The sequence below is a fragment of the Convolutriloba macropyga genome, chromosome 13 (assembly GCF_964194025.1).
Source record: "Convolutriloba macropyga chromosome 13, txConMacr16.3, whole genome shotgun sequence".
Lineage (NCBI taxonomy): Eukaryota > Metazoa > Xenacoelomorpha > Acoela > Convolutidae > Convolutriloba > Convolutriloba macropyga.
In genome coordinates this window covers 8,737,816-8,762,186 of record NC_134480.1, presented here as the reverse complement: position 1 = coordinate 8,762,186, position 24,371 = coordinate 8,737,816, and the positions used below count along the sequence as shown (strand labels likewise).

Genomic DNA, 24,371 nt, shown 5'->3' with positions numbered 1-24,371 from the left:
TTTGCTATGATCTGTTTATTATGACTTTGCAAAGTCCTGGTCAAAACGTCTCCTGCTGAAAAACATGAACTTCAATCGTGAGAAAAAATGTTCAGAAGACTGTGAGATTTTTCAGACTTTTTCAGACTTTTTGGTCTGAATACTCAACCTGGGAAAAATCATTTTCTTCGAAAGTTTCCTTAAAGGTTTTTCATAATCATCTTAAGTTTCAGATATGTACTATGGAACATTTTTTTGTTCTATTTGCAAGATATCACAGACATCAAAGTTTCGATAGTGATGTTTCGAAATAAAATTTACAAAATATTACAAAAGTTTTGGAGTATCCTACTAATTTGTCTTAATTTTCTTACATTTTTTTTACTTTTACCGATTTTGATGTTTTTAGCAGGCCACTGGAGAAATACTGTGATTTCTTCATTTAAAAAAGATGGAAAAAACAATGAAAAGTTTTGCTAAAAAATCATTGGCTCAAAAAATTTCTGCGTCCCAAAAGAATTTGTGTGTTAAATAATATCCTATGCAGAAAATCAGTTTTTTGGAACAGCACATATGGGAATGCTTTATGTCTACCATTTTTTTCGGTATCCCTGGTATAGACGCTAAGTTCTGTAGTTTCATTTTAAGGTGAATTGCTTTTTATTTCTCAGTTTCAGAGACTCAGTTTACATTAATGTCGTAAATTTGCCTTTTTCTAGTGCAAATGGACACTGAAGAAGAGAAAGGTAAACAAAATTTATGAGAAGACTTTATCAGCTATTGGTGGATTGCTACTCAAAATTTTTTTTGTGAAAATGAAAACTGAACAGAGAAAAAACTTTTAAAAGTTTTTATCAGAAAGCTCAAAACGTTTTTCTAAATTGGTGGGAAAGAAGCAGCTAGGGCTACCATTGCTCTATACTCCTATATAACACAAAAGGATAGTAAACGTAGTGACACAATTTTTGTACTCAATTATTTGCTTCCCAGAAACTTATTTCTTTCTCTCGCTATTTAGTGTACAAGCTTCAACTCCTGTGTTCGCCATATAAATATATTTTGCCCTCCAAAAGTCATGGAAAATAAAAACAGGAGACGAATCAAACAAGTTCCCTTAACCAACAATAATTTTTTCATTGTTTTATTTGGAGAATTATACTAGCACTGAGCTGTGAGATTTTTCTTCTGATTTTCTCGATCGTTTCTATCAATACCTTGACAGCCTATTACAGACTGCCTCTGCAGAGATCCGTGTGAGTATACCACATCCAATTCTTCTTAGTTTTAGACGTCTCCTCAGTGGACCATTAAAGATTATGTTATTGTAATTTTGGTGGACCCGATTGCTATTCACAGCTGCGATCCCTAACGTTCCTCACAGTACACACCCCACCACATCAAAAACTCAAAACAAAAAAACTCTAAAAAATTCACCGGTAACTGTTTATTAGAAAAGCAAAAAAACAGACGAATATCTCTACTCTGTCAATACTCCTCCCCAGCCTGCAGATAGACAACGTCCAATTGAAAATTCTCCTCCAGTTCATTGCAAAAATGGCCCTCCGCTATCATCACAACCAGCCTACCAAAAAACTCACAAAGTTTCGTTCCCTTTGCAGCTTGTTCGAAACCGAACCCAGTTTTGCCGCTAGAAACTCCACTTTTAGCTGCTGTGCGGAGCGCACTACAATTTAGGCCCAAAGGTTTTCCCAAAAAGTTTTTTTCAAAAACAGGCAAAAATCAGGTTTGCCACAACCGGTTTACACTGTTTTTACACTAATCGAAACACCCTAAAATAATAGTTTAAATTATATTTTTTCATAAACATTAGACAACAGGTTCTCTAAGTAATCATTTAGTTCTCCCACAATATGTGAAATAGCTTACAATCTGTTTAAGATAACTGAAAGGTATGAACTACGCGTAAAAATACTCTTAATATCAAGAACAAAACCCATTGATTTGTTGTTTAAATATAGTGAACTGATTACTTCTTTTCTTTCAAATTTCTTTAATTTTTAGTTTTAAGGGAACACCCCAACGCCTTACGCAGACCAGCAAACGCACCATTGTTTGGGAAATCAACTTGAAACAACCCATACCTACCCTACACTAGAACTGAAGGAGATCGCACACTTTTCAAATCCCCACCAACATTTTTCGGAGATCAAAACAGCGGAGAACAATTACCTAATTGGATAAAAAGGAATCAAAATCACAAAAACCACTTCTCTAGAAAAAAAATGAGCTCAAGACTGGTTAAAACAATCAAATTTAACAATTAACGTTGAAACACAGTATGAAAAGATAAATTTATCTACAAAACGGCCTATAATTAGGGTAAACAAATCCGTCTCCATGTTTGTTCACGAAAATGTTATGTGACAGATGCAACAAAAACACTGTTGGATATTTTTTTTCCTAATTTTGACTCATGATTGTCTAACGCATTTGCACTGCGGTTCCAGTAATCTTAATATATTAGATTTTTTTATTAATTGCCGCAACAGTTGAACAACCTACTCTTACAGAAATAAAATCTGCAATGCTAGTTCAGGAGTTCGACATCTCACTGTAAGACACCATGACTGCTCACCTGAGCAACGCATCATTTTAATCTCATCAGGAGTGGCATATATTGGGGAAAAAACGTTGATTTGCAGATCCTACCGCCCGAAGTTCTTTTTTATTAAAAATCCAAGCTGTAAAGATACGCGCTTTTGCCCTTTGGGCACCCCTTTTTTTATCTCAACCGAAACTGAAGCACGAAGAAAACCCCCTCGCCTAGAGACAAAAAATAAGCCCATTATCACCACCATAATTAGAATTTGATTTTCTTGATTCTTGATGGCAATCACCTAGGAAACCAGGACGAAGACGTTTTCATTTTAACCCTTGACAACTGTTTGCATCGGAGCGTAAAAATTTGGTCTACAACCAAGCCGATGATGGTCTAGACCAAGCTAGACTTGGATTTCTACAGAGCTCCAGATAAAATCCTCGAAATGAATATCATGTCTTCCAAGCACACAAGGATGTTTATACATACTCATGAACAATAAACTTATTGTTTATCTCCAAAAACTAAAAATGTATACATCAGAGACACTAGGAGCCACAGTTACATTAAAAAAAATGCACCGCATATCACTCTAATAAGGTCACCGTTATATAGGAGCGGATCAAGCACTGTCAAAGCACTTGCCGCTCCACAGAGAGATTGATTAAGTGGTCTATTGCATTTGCATGATTTTCTCTTTGACAAAATTGGCCCTCTCTTTCCCTATCTCACTGTCAAAATTCAAATTGGTCAGGATACATCTCGAAAAATTTTTGAGAATAAACCCTATTACGCGATGCGTTATCAGGCCATTTTTGTTAAACCGAAAACGGATTATGTTTTGCTATAGGCAATCCCTCAAAAAGGCTTGTAGACGTACATCTAACTTTCCATAAAAAAATCATTTTAACCGGGTCGAAATCAAATGATTATCTTGCCAGAATCTGGCAGATTCTGCTAGATTCTTGCAAGAATATGCATATTCTTGAAAGATTGCTCCCAGAATCTTGCAAGATAACAATTTTTCTGCCAGAATCTTGTAAGATAACCATTTTTCTGCCAAAATCTTGCAAGATAGCAAATTTTCTGCCAGAATCTTGCAAGATGACCTTTTTTCTGCCAGAATCTTGCATATCCATTTTTTGCAAAAAATCTTATAAGATGAATTGATCAATGCAACAGAATTTGACAAATTTTGACAGCAACAGATTTGCGCGAAAGCTCTTCTAAAGTCCTTCGAAGTTCAAAAAAATTGCAAGCGGCGAATAATCATATTTTTTGGGCATTGGCAAAAAAACTTAAGCGTAAGGAGTTGAATATAATGAAAGGAAGCTGTTTAAGATGTAAAGAATGATACCACAAAATTTTTTAATCAGAAAAGGTAATCTAGACGTGTAGTTATGTAAATCTTGATAAAGATGAAGGAAAATAGTTTTTAATAGTAAATTATTTTGTGTTAACAGTTCTCTAAGAAAGTTTTTAATTTGTTTTCTGTAGATAACTCATATTTCCAGATTTTAAATCTATTTAGTTTTTTTTATATTTAGTAAAAATCACGCAACCGATTCTTTTGTAAATTACTGCTCAAAAAGAAATTTGCTGGATGAATTAGAGCCAATGAGAGGACAATTCGACCGGAAAAAACTTGAAAAAATCTCGCAAGATAACTATTTTTCTGCCAGGGCTTGCAAGAAAACCTTTTTGCTACCAGATATTGCAAGATACACAGTTTTTACAAGATTCGGGCTCATTTTTGCAATTTAAACATCTGGTCTTGACTGGTTTTATCACCTCCATTATTAGAATTTGACTTTGTTGATGATTCTCGACGGCAATCAATTAACAAAACCCCGACGAAGATGGTTTTATTTCATCCCTTGCCCTATGTTTCATTGGAGCGTTAAAATTTAGTCTACAGCCGAGATAATGATGACTATTCTTGTATTTCTACGGAGCTCCAGATAAAATCCTCCAAACGAAAATCATGCCTTCCGAGCACAAAAGGATGTTTATACATACTCATGAACATTATACTTATTGTTTATCTCAAAAAGTAAAAATGTATACAACAGAGACACTCGGAGTCACAGTTACATTAAGAAAGTGCACCGCATATCACTCTATCAGGGCCACCGTTATTCAGAAGTGGATCGCGCACTGTCAAAGCACTGGCCGCTCCACAGAGAGATTGATTAATTGATCTACTGCATTTGCATGATTTTCTCTTTGACAGAATTGGCCTTTTTTCCCTATCTCACTCTCAAAAATAAAATTGGTCAGAATAACTCTCGAAAATTTTTTGAGATAAAACCCTATTACGCGATGCGTTATCAGGCCATTTTTGTTAAACAAAAACGGATTATATTTTGCTAGAAGCAAGACCTCTAAAAGGTTTGTAGACGTACATCGAACTTTCCATAATAATGAAACCATTAATATCACTATACAGAAAAGCAATGATATTAAATTGTTAAATTTTTCCGTTTGAATATAAAAATTTTTGGTTAGTCTGAAATAAACCATTTTTAGAAAACAAATTTTATAGCGAGATCGACCTGAAAATGTACATTTTGATGCAATTGACTGGCTGCGCGACTAGTTGTTTTAATCTAATAATGAACCACATTCAACTCTCAAAATATAAAAAAGACTGAGGCTGAAACAGTGGCTGAAAGGGGGTTTATCGATTTGATCTTGATAAGTTGTATGTTAAATTTTTGAGCACATCATTAGCTCCAACAAAAACTGATGCAATACGAAAAATTGTTCGTCTATAAACAAAAAATATGCACCATTAGGAATTCGTAATTAGAATTTGACTTTCTTGAAGATCCTCGATTGCAATCAAATAGAAAAACCCAACAAAAATGTTATCAATTTAACCCTTGGCAACCGTTTGCACTGCACCACAAACTTTTAGTCTCAAACCGAGTCGATTCGGACTGGAGTTGCATTTCTAAAACGCTGAACAACTTTTCAGGTAAAATTCCCGAAATAAAAAAGTACCAATATGACCACCCTAAATAGAATTTGGTTTTCTTGAAGATCCTCGATGGCAATCAAATAGAAAAAATTCGACGAAGATGTTTTCAATTTAACCCCTGCCAAGCGTTTGCACTGCAGCAAAAAAATTTAGTCTCCAATCGAGCCAATTTTGATTAGAGTCGGACTTCTACAAAAATGGACAATTTTTCAGATAATTTTTTTGATATTAATATTTTGTCTTCGACGCACAAAAGGATGGTCGTACCTACTCGCAAATATTGCACTTTTTGTTGATCTCCAAATTTAAAAATATATACAATATAGAAAAGAGGAGTCACAGTTATAAGAGTCAACTGCACCTCAAATATTTATATTAAAGCAAATGTTATTTAGGAGCTCATCAAGCACTGTAAAAGCACTGACGAATCCGAAATTAGATTCATTAAGTTGGCCACTGCTTTTGAACAATTTTCTCTGACAAATTTTCCTTCTATTTCTCTTTCTCGCTCTCTTTTTCTCTATCTGTCGAGATTAAATTTGTCCAGAAAACCTCTCGAAAGTTTTTTCGAGAAGAAATCTTATTACAAGACGCATTATCAGGCCATTTTTGTTCAGAACGAAGAGGTATAAGATTTTGTTAGAAGCAAGCCCCTTAAATTGTTGGTAGACGTACATCTAACTGTCCCTACTAAAAAATTGTTTTCAACGTATTGCAAAGCACCTGTTTTAAGTGGTTGTTTGATATCGTTTGAATTTTAAAATTTGTTGTTATTTTGAAATATAGAAATATAGACTTTTTTTAGAAAACAGCTTGTATTGGGAGATCTATATTAAACTGTACACTTCGCTATTGACTCGCTATGCATTTAGTAAGGTTTTCTAAAACTGAACCACATTCGTCTCTCAAAATACAAAAACTGCTGTGAGTGAAACAGTGGCTGAAAGAGGGTTTATCAATTTGATCTTGATAAACGGTATGTTAAATTATCGGGCACATAATTTGTTCCCAATTAAAACTGAAGCACTACGAGAACACGTTTGTTTAGAATAAAAAAGTACCAATATGACCACCCTAAATAGAATTTGGTTTTCTTGAAGATCCTCGATGGCAATCAAATAGAAAAAAATTCGACGAAGATGTTTTCAATTTAACCCCTGCCAAGCGTTTGCACTGCAGCAAAAAAATTTAGTCTCCAATCGAGCCAATTTTGATTAGAGTCGGATTTCTACAAAAATGGACAATTTTTCAGATAATTTTTTTGATATTAATATTTTGTCTTTGACGCACAAAAGGATGGTTGTACCTACTCACAAATATTACTTTTATTCTTGATCTCCAAAACTAAAAATGTATACTATATAGACACAAAGAGTCATAGTTGTTTTAGTAATCTGCACAGCAAATCATTCTGTTAAGGCCACTGTTATTTAGGAGCGGATTGAGCACTGTAAAAGCAGTGGCCAATCCTAAATTAGATTGATTAAGTTGGCTATTGCCTTTGAAAAAATTTTCTCTACAACAATTTGGCCCTCTTTTTCTCTATCTTTTTATCTCTCTCTCTCTCTCTCTCTCTCTCTCTCTCTCTCTGGATTTAAATTTTCCAGGAATTCACTAGAAAATTTTTTGAAAAAAAATCTTATTACACGACGCATTATCAGGCTATTATTTTCAGAACGAAGAGGGATTAGATTCTACTAGAAGCAAGCGCTTTATGTTGCTGGTAGACGTACATTTAACTGTCCCTAATAAAAAATATATTATCACCGTACAGCAAAGTACTTGTTTCAAATGGTTATTTTATATCATTTAAATTTAAAAATTTGTTGTTAGTCTGAAACACAGAAACATAGAGCTCTTTTTATAAAACAGTTTGTATTGGGAGATCAATATTAAAATGTACAATTTACTGCTATTGATTCGCTATGCAAATAGTTATGTTTTTCTACAAATGAATCAAACTCAATTAAAACACAAAAATTACTATCACTGAAACAAAGATCTCAAGCCAACAAGTTTCATACTTTTATCACTAAAATTCCATTTGTTTGATTTGTAACCACCGGCATCAGAAACACATTTGCAAGTCTTAGAAACCATAACGTGATTTCTTTTCTTCAGTTTAAAACAGTTTCTTTTCTCCTCTGCGCAAACAAATAGTCACTGTTTCTGTAGGGATCTAATATACTACTAGAGCAAAAATTTTCCTCTTGGTCTGTAGGAGCACCATATAGAACGAACGACTCGAGTCAAATAATTTGTTACAATTGACGCAGTCAGTCATTGATTACACATACTGCATGATGCCTCGAAAAAAGAGTGCTAAATAAATTTAAAGTTTTCACACCCAGCGAAAAACAACACACCGAAAACCACATCTTTTTGAACAAAACTTTTTCAACAGATAGGCCATTTTAGCTGCGAAAGCTGGACAAAATCAGGAGATGAAATCAAATTTAACCAATTAGTAGATGACTCAGCAGAAAAATTTGCAGTGGTAAAGTCATTACCTCACCTAACACAAGACCTGGCAAGGCATGTACAAGGGCAAGTAAATTTTTTTTCGATTGAAAACACCATATTCAGATTATTCTAATTACAATTTTTCTAAACGGAAAAGAATTAGTAGGTTGCCGACTCGACTGGCGTGATCCTGTAAATGGCAATATTAAAAAGACTAGCACCTCGTAATCTCACATCCAAATATACATTAGTTCACATATTCAGCTTTTTTGTTCTAGAAGTTTCTTGCCAATTATTTTGCATGCATCAAAAAGGGGCACCAACAACACAATCTAACTCTCCTAAAAAGGACTGCAGGCAGTCAAATTCTTGAGCAAACTCTGACTCTGAGAACGAATTGAGTCAATGACGTCGAAAATTCGAACTTCTACAAAACTATTGTAGTTTAAAAAATTACAAGACTGTTTATTCCAAGCCACACAATCAAACCGGACGGCCTAGCCGTCAGAACCGTTTATGTAAAAACAAAAAGTAAAGCTTGTGTTCTTTTGCTAGAATTTCCTTGAGTCCGCCACAGGGACTAATCAGCTCAGTACGGATGCCGAGAGCCATGAATTTTTTCGGAAAATGCCATGAATCCCCTTGAGTTTTTTCGGAAAATTTTTGCACCTTCCAGCTGGACCGAAGTTTCCTTACATAAGACCTCTCTGAAACACTTACAGATTAACACAGAACGCACGATTCATGTCGCTGAACGAACCAACCACCTAGCCACTCTGGCAGTTCATCCCCTCATCCCTAAAGCTTTCCATTGCAGCATTGGACAGCTCGATAAAGAATGCATTGAAGAAGGCCATAACAGAGACCTTATTATCGAATGCATTCTCTTTCCAGTCAAACCAAATTTACGGAATTATTTGGCATAATTTTTATCCCAAAACTACATTCAGGCAGCACTCTAAAACGTGCACCAGAACTACGAATCCTTTTACCTACAATTTGTTTTTTTTTCATCCAACTCTGATGGATGTAAGGAGCGAACCCTGCCAGTTAAGACAACCAAATTGCACCCAACTAAAAATAATTATAAGTTCGTTCAGCGCCACATCAGACGTCACGCCCTCCTCAACATCAGCTCCCTTCTCTACTACGTGAACTCAAAAATCAAATATTAGTAAATCTTTGAAGTGCAGTACTGCAAAGGCAACCCGGACCTAACGCCAAGTCAATTTCAATACTGGGCAAGTCTAAATCCAAGTCTTATTTCATTACTGATTCAGAACTATGATCATGTCACTTTTTACACTTGGCAGTCTAAATCCAAGACTGGGCTGAGACTTGGCAAGTCTAATCCAAGTCTGATTTAAGACTTGGCAATTCTTAATCCAAGTCTGATTTAAGAATAAAATTTTATAAAATTCGGTCGTACCAGTGAGCCAGGCAAACCCTTTTCTTATGTTTTTCCAATCGAGGTCTGGCAATGTTTTGAAGGTGGTGCAATCATATTCATGTACGACAACGCATTTTATCTGTGGTACCGTGATTGGCCATTATTGCAATGCGGAGTTTCATCCAAAAGTTGTTACCACGCGCCTGGTTCCAGATCCAGAGGTCTTGGAGTGCTTTTGCAATCTTCTCGATGATGCCCTGGACTTTGGTTTCAAGTATCTCAATTAGACACAAATCTCATCAAAAAAGACATATTGCTCCCACAACCGGAAACTAGGTTCCAAAACTCAATTTGCCCGGTGCCTTCGTTCAGAGTTATTTTCATTTTTGTTTTTGTTGTTCTGTATTCTTTCGCTTTTCTTCTCTTTTAGTTTTAATTTTAGAAATTTTTTTTCATTTTTTTTACACTGTTCGATATTGATATCTCAAAATAGCTATTTTTGGATAGTTCAGCTTTTCTCGAGCTGATTATCTCACGGTAATTAATTTGGGTGCTAACCAGAAGGTAAGCCGTTAACCCATAAATATACCAAAAAATGCAACAAAGTTCGGTCCAGTAAACAAAAGACAGTGGGAAAGAGAACGATACGATTTCACTAGCCAGAATACTTTTTAACTGATAATTTGAACGACTGACTACTAATTGACAACACGAGTCAACCCTATTACGGTTTTACTAAAAAAATTCACAAAAATTTTGACAATTTTTCTAGCTCAAACTGACACTGGATGGATGCGGTAGACAAAATTCCGTTTTGTGCTTTCTCCGTCAACCACAGAATGAAAAGACTGTTCACTTTACTTAAAAAACGCGCGTGCACATTTTAAAATGCCGAAAGTCTGCAGTGCCAGAAGTCAAAATGCCAGAAGTTGCTACTTATCCAGAAGTTGAATTTCGTTGACTTTCGTCATTTTAAAACGTGCGCGTTTCGTGTTTTAAGCATGGTTAAGTGACTCTACAGAAGTCACTTCGAAATTCTGACTTAATGTCTCGAACAGCTTCGCGGTTCTCGATAAACGCCAGAGGTTCTCAGTAACTTCAAGCAGAGTCACTTCCTTAGTTCAGTCAGTGTCCTGATTTATTATAGCATGTGTAACCCATTGACTACGGCAATATTCTTATATCTTGTCGTAATAATTGAAGTTCGTTTTCAGTGTTTTTCGGAATAGGTTAGTCGCATAGAGGGATCTCTTCCGTTTCGCCCCCCCCCCCACCCAGCTTAGTGAACATATATCGTTCATGACCCCCAGGGACCTACTTTCTTACATAGTAACGTGCTATATAACAACATATAATTTGTAACAGGGGGGTCATAGAAAACACTGGGGGGGGGGGGGCGAAACAGAATAGATCCGTATAGAGTTAGGTAAGTCTACTTTGCGCGCAAAAACAAGTAGCCCTGAATCTATAACCCTTAAGGCAAAAAGTCCCACCTGTTCTTTTAGAGAGAGAACTCCAAACATGGCCATCACCACTACCCTCGCCTCTTAACTGGGTGAGAGTGGACTGTGAGGCCCTCTCAGCCTCGGGAGTAACCCGAACAACAATCAACAACATATATAATGAACCCCATACAATTATATTGAGGTTTTTATCCATTTTTTTGACACTGGAATCGAAATATTAGAAAGTTGTATGGTTATATACTTCAGTATAGTTCCTTTTACAGATTACAGCTTTGGTTAACGATTCAACAATTTTGTAATGTTGAAAATTTTCAATTTAGAAATGACCGGTTTTCAGATTTTTGATTCTCAAGTGATCCTATTTTTCAAGGAGGTTAACCTAAGCAATTGCGACACGTAATGCATCAAAATGCATAAAATGAGCTTGCGTTTTACGGTTTTCCTTCTGTCATTCTGAACCGTTCTTATTTTGCAGTGTTGGTTCCAAGGCTCATCATGTTTTTGCTCAAAGTCACCCATTATCGAACAATTGACACACCAGCCGTGATGAGACAATATATTTTTTTCTTCCAAACATGTAAATTAATAATATAACCGAAAGGTTAAAGTTTACATGCCTTCAGAATAATCAGGAATTTAACTGTATGCACTTAGTTACGCAAAATTTACTTCAAAGTTATTGTAAGGGGGTGCTTCTCTACGTTCTTTCCCCAATTACGCAAATTTTCAAATCGCTGCAAAATGATCCCTCATCACAATCGGAGTCTTCCATGCATACGAACTGTCGCTTGATTGCAGCTCTTCGACGTCTGGCGCAAATCTTCCAGGGGTTGCAAGACTTCCCGGTCTTACAATCTTCATCTGTCATACAACCTGTCTTCCCTGCTTCTTCTATAGAGGTCAGAGGGACAATGGCCATCCATGTAATTGCAACTGCGAACTTGGAGCCATTTTCAATTCTTGATTTGAAGAAACGACAACGTCACCGTGTTAATTTACCACCGTCCGACCCCCCCCCCCCCCCCTCAATTGAACGAGTAACCCAAACTAAGATATATAAACTATGATGCAAGGTACTACTGTGTCGCGCGCATAAAGAAGTCTTGAATCGTTTGCTGTCTCATCTTCTGGCATATTGAACTGGCACGGGAGGTTAGCACTCGGCCCTCTTGCTGCCGCGGTCGTTCACAACAGCTCCTAGTTCTTCTCACTTTATACTTTGGTGGTTCGGTTGCCAGTGAGGCGGTCCCGGTTAACACCCCTAGTTGAGAAATTTTCGGTTTTTAATTATAACAAATAGTCGGTATCGTCGTTTTTTTCTAGCCAAAAAAGACAAACTTTCCTAAGATTTTTTCGTCGGCATCGTTGTTTTTAATCGGTATTTAACATAAATAAAATAGATTCGGTATCCGTACGGGTCGAGGTGTCAACACCATAAACTGCTTAAAAAATTAAAAGTATTGTAGTGAATGTGGTGAATAGTTGTAAGAATCGCCGTTGAAAACGGTGAAAGCGGTAAAAATAAAAATTTCTGCTCTTAAAACTGCTAAATGTTACAGAAGTTCATCGCTTTCACTACATTCATTGATACAAGATGCGGGTAATTTGCGGTGAAAACCATTTTTCGCTGCATTTCAGCGCAATTCCTACATTGTTTTTTTTGTGTCAAAACCTCAACCCGGCAAAATTTAATAAGAGATATATCACCAAAAAGGCTCATATGGCATTGTCTCTTGAAAAAAATTAAATTAATTCCAGAAACGGGTAAATACAATTTTCCGAATCTATAACAGTATTATCCCAACTCGTTCATTGTTTTCATAAGAACCATACATTATGGAGACTTCAGGATAATTCATCTCTGTTCAAAGAAAATTTTGAGGAGATTTGAAACACTTTTGGGTGAAATTTTTTTTGTAATTTCACTAAATTTTACATCACTTTATTTAAAAATAATATTTTTCACCCCCAAAAATTAAAGTTCAACTAAAAGACATAGTGTGAAATTTCAAAAAAAAAAAATATATGGATAACTCGTTAAATTGTTGAAACACTTCAATAATTTTTTTTCGCAAAACTCATTTTCAGATTAGAATGAAGGCAAAATTTTATTAAATATAATTTTCTTTCAAAAGATAAAAAACGATCCAGAAAATAAAACCTCAGTATTTTTATTTGAAACCCATTTTATCAATGTCGCTTTACTAATGATGGCCAAGTGGGACAAAGGGCGCAAAATAGGCAAAAAATATACACAAACTGTACCGAAGTCGCTCAAATTGGACAAATCTAAAAACAAAAATTAAATAAATTGAAATGTCAAAACTCTAATTCTGAAGCTACACCCAGTTGATCAAAAAAAATTGCAGTCAAATTAAGTAGCACATAAGGAGATGATCCAAAACTAAAAAGCTGATGCCGAGCCAAAAATTCCTGAAAAATAACCGATGAAAATTTAGCTAGTCGAAAAAATTACAAAGTTCAGAATTGTAAACAATCACAGCAAAATTAACAACTAGACAAAAATTATAATTAATCCAAGTGCAGTTGGGTAAATTGAACATATCAATCTATAAGAACCAAAAGATGAGATCAAAAAGTTTCGTAAATGTTTCGAATGATGGTTTCTACCACAAGACTCTAGCAGAAGCTTCGTTAGTGCGAAGAGCAAAGGTACTTAGGGCTCAATTTACAAAGAGTACTGGTTGTAGCATTTATGCTCTTCAAGGACAATTGAATCATTTTTCAGAAAAAATTTTAATTCACTAGAGAAACGATGCGACTTTTCTTTGTTAGGACTAAGCCACAAACCGACAGAAATTAGATGAAAACTGAAAAGGTGGCTAAGCTGAAAAAATAGTAGTTCTTAGGCACAGTAATTTCAATAGTCGTAACAACCACATGCATTCAACTAAAAACTAGATAAATAAGAATATAACTCATTAGGACACCAGTTGGACATATCATTATTGAAACTAAAATCACAAAACAACAACATAAAAGCAAAACTCAAACTTTTACAATCAATTTTACAAAAAACACAGTGTTGAAATAAAACCTTGAGACTTTCACTGAAAATAAAATATGTTTATTGGGCCTCACTTGCACGTAAATTTGAACTCATAATTTTCTATAATTAACATAACTAACAAAAAAAACAAAAATAATTTAAAAACGACAGTGCCCCGGTATAATCCCAATAATTTGGGGCTGGTAAAAACCATTATTGGACCAAACATAGCCATGCTATCGTTAATAGTTCATAACAAAAACTAAATTTTCCAAATAGTTTTGAAATACAAGATTTGACAAAATATCAAATATAAATTGATCACTTTAGATAATTAATCGAGTTAAATTAGCAAAAAACTGACCAACTTTTACTTGCCGAACACTCTCATTGGAAGCGAAAGTAAAACTAGAGTTTAGAATGTTTTAGTTGGCAGAATTCAGTGTTATTTTACTTTAAACACTTGGGCTAAAGAACCAGATTTCGTGCAACTTTTTTAATGAAAAAAGGTTGAAATTTAGAAACTTTGGCCAAAACATTTTGGCTAAAAGTCGAATTAAACAGGTAAAACCTTTATATGTAAAACCAATTATAATACGGTTATCAACTGTAACATGATTTAAACGACATTGACTATAAACAGAGCAAAAAATACGGAAAAGGTAGACATAATCATTGGAAATCAGTGAAATATTCGCAAAAAAACAAAATCTCAGTAAAAAAAAACAAAATTCAGTGAAATATGTTTTAATGATCTTTTCTACACTGGACGGCAATTCTAATGATAACACTGAAAACACTCCGACAAATATACAGAGCGGCAAAAATTGACTGAACAAAAATCCGTTGAGCATATCCTCCACGACCAAGGTGGGTCGGAACAAAAACGGGTTTCTGAGTAGGAACAAAAACAAAATTTTTATTAAATGTACAGAAAATAAAAGTGTTGTGCTATAAGACGAGTTTGAAAACACCACCACATCCAATACAAAAATCTCTATAATGTTTTCAATATTAAACAAAATATATCCTTAGAAAACAAGGTTTTGGATCGATTTTGTTAAAAAAACTTTTGAGAACCGAGAACTTTTTAAAGGCAAAAATCATTAAAAAAGTAGCTGGGGCTAATTCAATTTAAACAAAAAGCGAGCTCGACTAAGAGAACTCGAATGAAATACCACCAGAAGTGCTCTCAAGTAAGTTAACCGGTTTTGAAATGAGCAGCTAATCGTCTTGGATAATATAGCATTTTGTGATCATCATTGTTAGTTAATTGTTAACTTTTCCGGCGACACTGAATTTTAAAATCTTTCCAGTGCAGAAGTATAGAACAGAGAATATGAGGCAGTTCTTCACCACATAAAGGAGGAAAAAGAAAGGTCTCAATTAACAATTTGAAATGAAGAGTACTGGAAGCTGACAGCCAATTTGGCCCCAATTGATAAACAGTTTTTTCCTCAAACAAATGGACTGTATGACCCACCAAAAGACATGACAGAATTTCTGGAAGCACCCGTCTCTCAAAGTTATCTGGAATTCCTGGACCGAGACAAAGCAAACAAACAAACAAAACAAACAACTTTTGACATTCAGTGAACACCAGACGATAGTGCGAAATATAATATAAAAAACTGATTTCGTATTAACTGCCTGTGAGATTCGAACGACATACTTTAATGCTAGTGAGATTTTTTTTATGAAAGAGAAGATGCGAAGAATAGTCAAAGGGCCTAGAGACCGCCGCCCTAGTATAGAAGACCGAACAAAAACGTCGCCAGAAATATTCGGTATGTTGGGTTTTCCACGTAAGAAACCGTCGGTATGTTCGGTTTGTTCTGTATGTTTGGTTTCAAACGTAAGAAATCGTCGGTATGTTCGGTTTGTTCTGTAAGCATGGTTTCAAACGTAAGAAACCGTCGGTATATTCGGTTTGTTCTGTATGTTTGGTTTCAAACGTAAGAAATCGTCGGTATGTTCGGTTTGTTCTGTATGTTTGGTTTCAAACGTAAGAAACCGTCGGTATGTTCGGTTTGTTATTTATGTTTGGTTTCAAACATAAGAAATCGTCGGTATGTTGGGTTTGTTATGTATGTTTGGTTTCAAACGTAAGAAACCGTGGGTATGTTCGGTTTGTTATGTATGTTTGGTTTCAAACGTAAGAAACCGACGGTATGTTCGGTTTGTTCTGTATGTTTGGTTTCAAACGTAAGAAATCGTCGGTATATTCGGTTTGTTCTGTATGTTTGGTTTTAAACGTAAGAAATCGTCGGTATGTTTGGTTTGTTCTTTATGTTTGGTTTCAAACGTAATAAACCGTCGGTATGTTCGGTTTGTTCTGTATGTTTGGTTTCAAACGTAAGAAATCGTCGCTATGTTCGGTTTGTTCTGTATGTTTGGTTTCAAACGTAAGAAACCGTCGGTATGTTCAGTTTATTCTGTATGTCTGGCTTCAAACGTAAGAAATCGTCGGTATGTTCGGTTTGTTCTGTATGTTTGGCTTCAAACGTAAGAAATCGTTGGTATGTTCGGTTTGTTTTGTATGTTTGGCTTCAAACGTAAGAAATCGTCGGTATGTTCGGTTTGTTATGTATGTTTGGCTTCAAACGTAAGAAATTGTCGGTATGTTTGGTTTGTTCTGTATGTTTGGCTTCAAACGTAAGAAATCGTAGCTATGTTCGGTTTGTTCTGTATGTTTGGCTTCAAACGTAAGAAATCGTCGGTATGTTCGGTTTGTTCTGTATGTTTGGCTTCAAACGTAAGAAATCGTAGCTATGTTCGGTTTGTTCTGTATGTTTGGCTTCAAACGTAAGAAATCGTCGGTATGTTCGGTTTGTTTTGGGTTTGTCACTTTTTTGCGTATATGGGCACAGATTTGAAGAGCAATTACGCTCATTTTGTGTCCTAATTGGATTGTAATTGGATATGATTTTTGAAATAATGTCCAATACTGTCCAATTGAATTAACTATTTCTATTTCTATTTTTTAGAACGTAAGAAAGCTTCGGTATGTTTGGTTAATAGACGTAAGAAACGTCCAGTTTTTTGATTTCATATGGAGGAAATTGTTGGTGTCATATGAAGGAACAATTTCAACGTAGTGGATTAACGGCCATTCCGAGGTTCACGAAACAACTGGTCCGTCTTTAACGCAACACCACCACCAAAACGTTTTCCCGAAAACATCACTGCAAAAACGGTTATTTCCAATCTACCCAGTGAGAAGAACCCTGGAGACATTTTGTTCAATTGAGTTAATTTTGATGGTCTTGCTGGTAGATTGAAAAGACCAAAATTCGTGAGTCCGGGAAGTTTCAATCCATTGACATTTTGTAGAGCTGTCAAAACATTTTTAGAATTTCGATGAGAAAAGACACTAATGAGAGAGCGATTGAACTGAACTGGGTCTTAGTATGTATTCGAAAACAAAATCTGAAAGTTGGAAATCATCTCATCAACTGATATCCGGCTAAAAGCCTCACATTAGGTAAAAGTAATTTTTATTTCTATCTTCTAACGAGGAATTAGCCACTAAAATTGTAGAATCCAAAGAGGTGTCGACTAAATCGAAATCTGTTAGCAATTTAGCAGAGAAAATATTTAGTAAACTCAATCAAAGCAGCGGTGGACTTATACAAGATTTAAAAAAACTGATACTGATGTCAAGAATCAAAAAATCAATTGCGCCGAAGCAGATTGAGCAAAGGATGAACTGGTGTTTCCCATTTCTCCAAAAATTGAAAAAAAATGGATGTTAGGTGGTCTATGCAAGTATAACTGCTGTGAAAATGGACCAGTACTGGATTCGAACAAGCATCTCTTACTTGCAAGTCTACTTTGCTACCCAATTACAAAAACTGGTTTTAAGCTCTCAAACGTGGGCATCTGCTATCGCCCATTTTCATGTTTTTCAGCCTTTTCATTTCTCTAGACAACTATATTTTGAACAAGTAAAAGTTCTCGGCAACCTTACAAAAAAGGAGAACTTTTCAAAATAAATTGATCGTGTGCTTTACTGATAGCGAGTTCAACCAATCACAATTAAGAAAGTTAAGTGAGATGAACATTAGAAAGAAAATAAAAAAGGAATGGTCAAGGAAAAAACTTTCACATTGATAACTGAAAACCTGCCAAAAGATCAGCAAAATTTAATTTGAGACCAGAGATAGCAAAAAAAAACAGTCAATCAAAGTCAATGAAACAGTTAAGGGATATTTTCCCTCTGTGCCCCCAGCTTAGTGGGCGCGTACTAATTGCCCCCCCCCCCCAGACGCACGTGCCAGATTCTTTATTGATGATTTACTATGTAATGGCACGTGCTCTGTAACATGGGGTGCAAAGCGTGCAGGGGGCACAAACGGAAGCGATCCCAGTTTAGAGAAGATTAGCAGGAACACTACAGTTTTTGAAAATCAAGCAACGCTTATTAAAATCTGTATCGCAAACGTGGTCTCGCGATTGCTGAACAAACCAACAAGTGAACATTGCTCCTGTTATGCTGCTGCATTTTTTGACTAGTCCAATTGCGCTGCGAATGACGTCTATCCTCTGAGAGATTGGAGTTTGCGTCGGGTTTGCTGAGTTCATTTCGGTGATTTTTAGATTTTACTACTAAAACTGGGAGTTCGCGTCGCCATTGACATCTTGAGGTTCTTATCTCGCTTTTGAAGAGCGAATGACAAAGTCTAAATTGCAACTAATCTTTAGCAGTAGAATTAGGAGAATGTGAATCACATTTACAAATTACTGCTCAAGAGGAAATTATGATGATCATCAGTTGATCATGCACAACGACAGGAACATCAATTTGTTTACAGTACAAATAGATATTTTTCTGACTAGTAAATGAATAAAATAAGATAAAGTCAAGTTTTTGAACTAAATTAAAAAAGGTGAAAATGGACCAAATACTGCAATTAATTGATGAAGATGAACCAAATAAGGTAAGGATTATTGATCCCAATATTCAGTCTATGTTATAGCTCCGTTAAACTGCAAGCGGTGAGATAACAAACGTGCTTTAAGTGCCCAATTCAAATTTCAACTGTGATAACGTCCCTGACCTGCTTAAGGAGTCTAATTTAAACTAGAGGAGCGATTTACTCGATAGAAGACTAACGACCGGAATTTATTCCAGATATGAAAAAAATTGGCAACTGATAACTGGCTGGTTGAAAACAGCAGAAAATTGCTGTATTTTTTTTGGAAGCAGAATATCATGGACAAGCAAAATATCAACAGATCTGTTCATCTATGAAGTCATGTCGCAATTGGTTATTCGTGCATTGATCTTAAAAAATGCCCAAGGCAACCACAGCGATATCAAACTATAAACCATTCGACATCTCTATAAAATATGAATCACTTTGCTACAATGAACAAATTAATTCATGAAAAAATTAAAGTTAAAAGAAATGAATTTAGTTACACACCTACAGCAATTGCAACTGACATTCTGAAAATATTGTTGCTCAGCCGGAAAAAGAACGAAACTCTACAATTTTTTTAGATTAAACTCATCTTAGACGTGACGAACCCAAGACTAGTCTGAGTGGAAATACAAATACATTGACGCTGCTTTTACCATACCAAAAAACCAGAAATCATTGTATCAATTAAAGCCCTAATATTGGATTTAACCCTTGACTTCGTGTAGTGTAAATCCATTCAGTTTGTCACAAAAGATGCGAGAACATTTTTTGCACCAGACTAAATCCCTCATTGAATATATTCTTCTTTTACCTTAAATATCGCAAAGTTATCAATTTAAAATATATTTTGCAAAGTTAAAAAATGATAAATCTATTTATAAATTATTTTTGTTGTAGAAAATGCCGCTCAACATTGTGAAGGAAAAATTTCTGAGTGACAAACATCCCAAATTTTTTATCAAGATAAGAGTAAAAGTCAAATTGTGTTGTTGACAAATATAAAAACACCGACAAAATTGAAAAAAAAGGCAACAGAGTTGATTTTTTTTCGTTTTTGACTGCAAAGCATTATAGTGATAGTTTTTTAAGACTAAATTGACTAGCATTCAATATTTTTTGTGGTGAAAACAAAAAAATCGAAGCAAACTAGAAGACACCAAACAAACATATGAGCATCGTTTTTGAAACTAAACGAATCAGTTTTAATTTTTCTCATATTTGACCCTAAAATGACAGTGTTAGTTTTTCGTAAAAAACTACTGTATTTTGGTTAAAATTTGATCAAAATGGGGCTGAAACACGTACAAAACGGCTCAAAACACCTGAAATTCCTTCAAATCAGCCCAATTTGGACCAAATAGACGCCCGGGGTGCTAACTTATTATTTGGTATGACCCTGCATCATTTTGTAGCACCACGGGAAAGTGGCCAATAATGAGTGTGCCAGTGCAATTCAAATCTGATGTGACTAATACAATTGACATTGTAATGATTCTGTACTGATTTTTGTCGAAAGACTTGAATTTATACGTGTCCAGTACTGAATCGTACTTGACGTTCGGTAAGGGCTGTCACTTAAAGTATTTCAGCTAAAATCTTCTAGCTTTCACTTACTCTTCCGTATTTTGAAAACTCGTGAATGAATTGTACAATCTTCATAAAACCTGCGTTGATACTTCATTTTATTACTGTTATCTCAACATTTCTGGTGCCAAAAATTCATTGATCAGCAGTAAAAACGGCGAGAAAAATTTTTACTCATTACCACTTAACTGTCTTTCGTTCATCATTTTAGTCAAAAGTTATGGGATGAATTTTCAAAGGAATTGCTGTGAATAGTTGCCCACTTAATTTATCGCTAAAACTAGCAAGTCCTAAAAAATTTTACTCATTTCTATACAAATTTTGGCAAGTTTTAGTGCTAGCATATTTACCCGGTTGATATAGTTTTTAATACAGATTTTTCTATTATATACAATAAAAATAATTGTGTTGTTTCTTCATCCCGAAATCATTGCGAGCAAATGTAGAAAACTGCAAAATTTTAAGCGTTTTTTGTTAATTTTTTTTTCAAGGCCAATAGTCACCAGGCCGTTAGTTCAACTGAAAGTTATTACAAATATCGAAATGATATCATAATCTCAAAATAACTGAACGTTTTGCAAATGTGTTGCATATCAGAAAGCGGCGTTGTTTCATGATAGAAAAGGAGATATTTACCAACAAAACGTTATTTTATTTGTCAAGATTCTTTGATTCTTGATGGTTGTTGATTTTAACCTTCGGTTTCGTAACTACCACTTTTAGAAATATGACAAGAAGTTAATGTTGTGTTGAGTTCATAGCATAACAGTTCATAACCTCATAATTAGAATAGATATCGCAACATCAGAAAGCAACAAGTAAAGCTAAGAGAGACTTCATTTCTGCATAATTTTTCAGCAAGGTAAGCCAAGCCACTCAACTGAAAATTGGGACACCTTGATAAGAAACATAATAATTATTGTTAAATCTTGCCACGATCTTGACATATTACTTACCATGAAAATATCAAGATTTGTATGAAATTGCAAGATCTTTGCATGGGTATCACGGAATAAGATCTTGGTCAGATAACCAAGAAAGATTAACCATGACATGGCAAGGAACACTGAACCTTTAAACCAGATTTAGCACGAATTCATATCATCATGCAAGAATATGATTTACCTTAACTTTATCTAGTGTGTTGAGTTCTCAGAAGACTTTGATTTCTATTATGAGAACAAGATACATCGAGCAGCGATCCAAAAATATAAAAAGTGTTTTCAAGATTTGTCAAGATTTTGTCAAGAGCTGTTAAGAAACTTTCTTGGTCTATCTTGATAAGATCTTACAAAGATCTTATTAAGATTTACCAAGAAATGTTTGTATTTCAAGATCTTGGCAAGTTTTGCTAGAAGTGTCAAGATCATACATGTGTTATCAAGGTGTACCAAGTTTCAGTTCACTGGGAATTTTTAATTAACTTTCGGTTAATTTTCAGTCAGGAACGTTATTGAAAAATTTTTTGGTTATTGAAGTACTCAAGAAAAAAAGAAATGTGTCATAATCAAATTCATCATAATTCCTGTTTTCTAGTTTTGCAACGCCTTTTAAAAAAATCCAGGTTGAAAACAAATTTTCTTGGCATTACGTTACTAGCGTAAATTGGCACTAAAAGGAACCTAGCATTTAATTAACCAAAAAGTTTTTCAATGCTTTTCAATTGCTTCAACCCAATATGCTTCGGATTTTATAAAAAATATACGAACATCATCGTAAATTCCTTTAAAATTGCTCAAAAGCAGCAAGTTTAAAACGCAATTGCAATCTGAGCCAAAGTGCTCTCTTCTAAGAAATGTGATGGCAAAACAGAATACATATACTAAACCCAATAAACATATTCAACTATTGAATATGTTGATCTGACTGCTGTAACGTAACGTTATGTTTCTCGTTAACATAGTGAAAAAAATAAATTAGTAACGACGCCGAATAGCTGGCGGCTCTACTGGAATTTTTAATTAACTTTTGGTTAATATTCAGTCAGGAACGTTATTGAAGTATTTTTTGGTTATTGAAGTACTCAAGAAAAAAAGAAATGTGTCATAATCAAATTTATCAAAATTCAATTTTTTTCAGTTTTGCAACGCTATCCAAAAATATCCAAATTGATAACAATTTTTCATGGCGCTACGCTACAAGCATGAACTCGCATAAATAAGAATATATTATTTGATTAACTAAAAGAGCTTATAATAGACTCTCAATTGCCCCAACCCAATATGCCTCGGTTTCACAAAGTATACGATCAACATCGTAAATTCCTTTGAAATTGCTCAAAAGCAGCAAGATTAAAACGCAATTGCAATTTGAGCCAAAGTGCTCTCTTCTAAGTAATGTGTCAAAACAGAATACATATACTAATCCCAATAAAATTATTCAACTCTTAAATATGCTAATCTGACTACTGTAACGCAACGTTATGTTTCTTGTTAACATAGTGAAACAAAAACAAATTAGTAAAGGCGCCGAACAGCTGGCTGCTATACTGCTTCGGGTTCATTAGATTTGCACAAGGACAGAAAAATAATTGCTCCTTATAAATAGTCCACTAAGGGGTCCGGAAAGGCAAAAAATACAACTGTTTGGTTTTAAAAAACGGTTCAATGTTTTTCCGAAAAGGAATCTTATTCAGTTTTGGTCCGTTTTCTGGTTTCTTCAATGATGGTTTCAAACCTCAAACGAAATAGTTTGGCCGGTTTCTACTAGATCAATTTTTCATTTTTTTGTGCAAATAAAAATATAAAAACGCAACCTGAACATAAAAGCTAGACTATCTGAATAACGCTTCGAAAATTTAATCAAAAAGTTAGTACTTCGTTTTTCCTAAGTTGGAAATAAGTAAAAAAAAATCAACAACAATAAATTTTAATTTCGAACGGCGGGTGTTCATTACACATCTAACAGCAACGGAGCCCGTCAAATCAACAAAAATAAGTAACATGAACGTTTTAACAGCACAGAGCAACGGGTTGACGTTGTAAATGTGACCTGCTAAGAATCAAAAACTTAATGATGTGGTTTTTTTTAATTAACTGCAGTACTTTTGGTCTTTTCGATATGTTCGTAAAAACACAAATACATCAGCAAATCTATAACAATACCCACAAAATTCAGAAAATTTTTCTAAACACAATCAAAAGTTCCAAAGAGTGCGATTAGAACTGCGGATATTGGGAACCCACACCAAACGTTTCCGATTTTGGGCAAGTCATCATCATCATCTTTTGTCAAATCTTGGCAGGATATAGCAAGTCCTTTTCTGGATCTTTTCGTGATCTTGGAAGTATTTGCATGGTTCTTTGCAGTGAGTACAGATTAGAAATGTGTCGCAATGAATAAACCAAGCATTGCGAAAGGAAGTGGTTAATCAAGCAAGTGATGCAAAAGATTTAATTATTTATTTAAGATTTAAGATTTAAGGTTTATTTGACATACAAGATTTTTGTTCAATAGTCATTCTGTCACTCTTTGGGTGACTTTTAGGACAATAGTATGGAAATCATGATGCCAGATGAAGAATTGTCAACGTATCACGCTTCGGGCGTCAATTTGTAAAACCCATAAACTCATTTCAAACCGAAACAAAACATGATTTTTCAATTGCTTACGCTACATCTGAAAACGTCTAAGATGAGCTGCAATTTGTGATAGAAAATGATATTTTGGATGCACTCGGCGTCAGAATAAAAAAAAATCGCTTCCAAAAACACTGTCACATAATAACCAAATAATTAAGTATTTTCCAGAAAAAAAATAACGCTACAGCTCTTTGACGAATTTAAACTGTGCATTCCAATTTTCACAAAGACTATAATACACATAAGAAAATCTCTAATCGTCCCATAATTTAGCAAAAAAGTAAAGTTAGATACTGAAAAATTGTAACCAGCTCAGATCATAAACTGATTTCCTTAACTCTGGAATGGTTTTAAAAAAATAAAACTGGTTTACAAGTAAGGAAATGAATTTTTGTAATGATCTAAATTATCACTTCGCTCTAAAGTT

General features: G+C 34.8%; 2 protein-coding genes across 3 annotated transcripts in view; both read left to right on the top strand.

Moving 5' to 3' along the window:
- Positions 1-24,371, top strand: part of LOC142352294 (xaa-Pro dipeptidase-like) — a 453,762-nt gene that overhangs the window by 26,434 nt on the left and 402,957 nt on the right. The window lies entirely within an intron of this gene.
- LOC142351604 (tyrosinase HcTyr2-like) overlaps positions 21,095-24,371 on the top strand; it is a 59,336-nt gene continuing 56,059 nt past the window's right edge. For both annotated transcript variants that reach the window (XM_075403742.1, XM_075403741.1), the window contains exon 1: positions 21,095-21,225. The gene's annotated coding sequence lies outside the window, so the exon portion shown is untranslated. The remainder of the gene's footprint in view (positions 21,226-24,371) is intronic.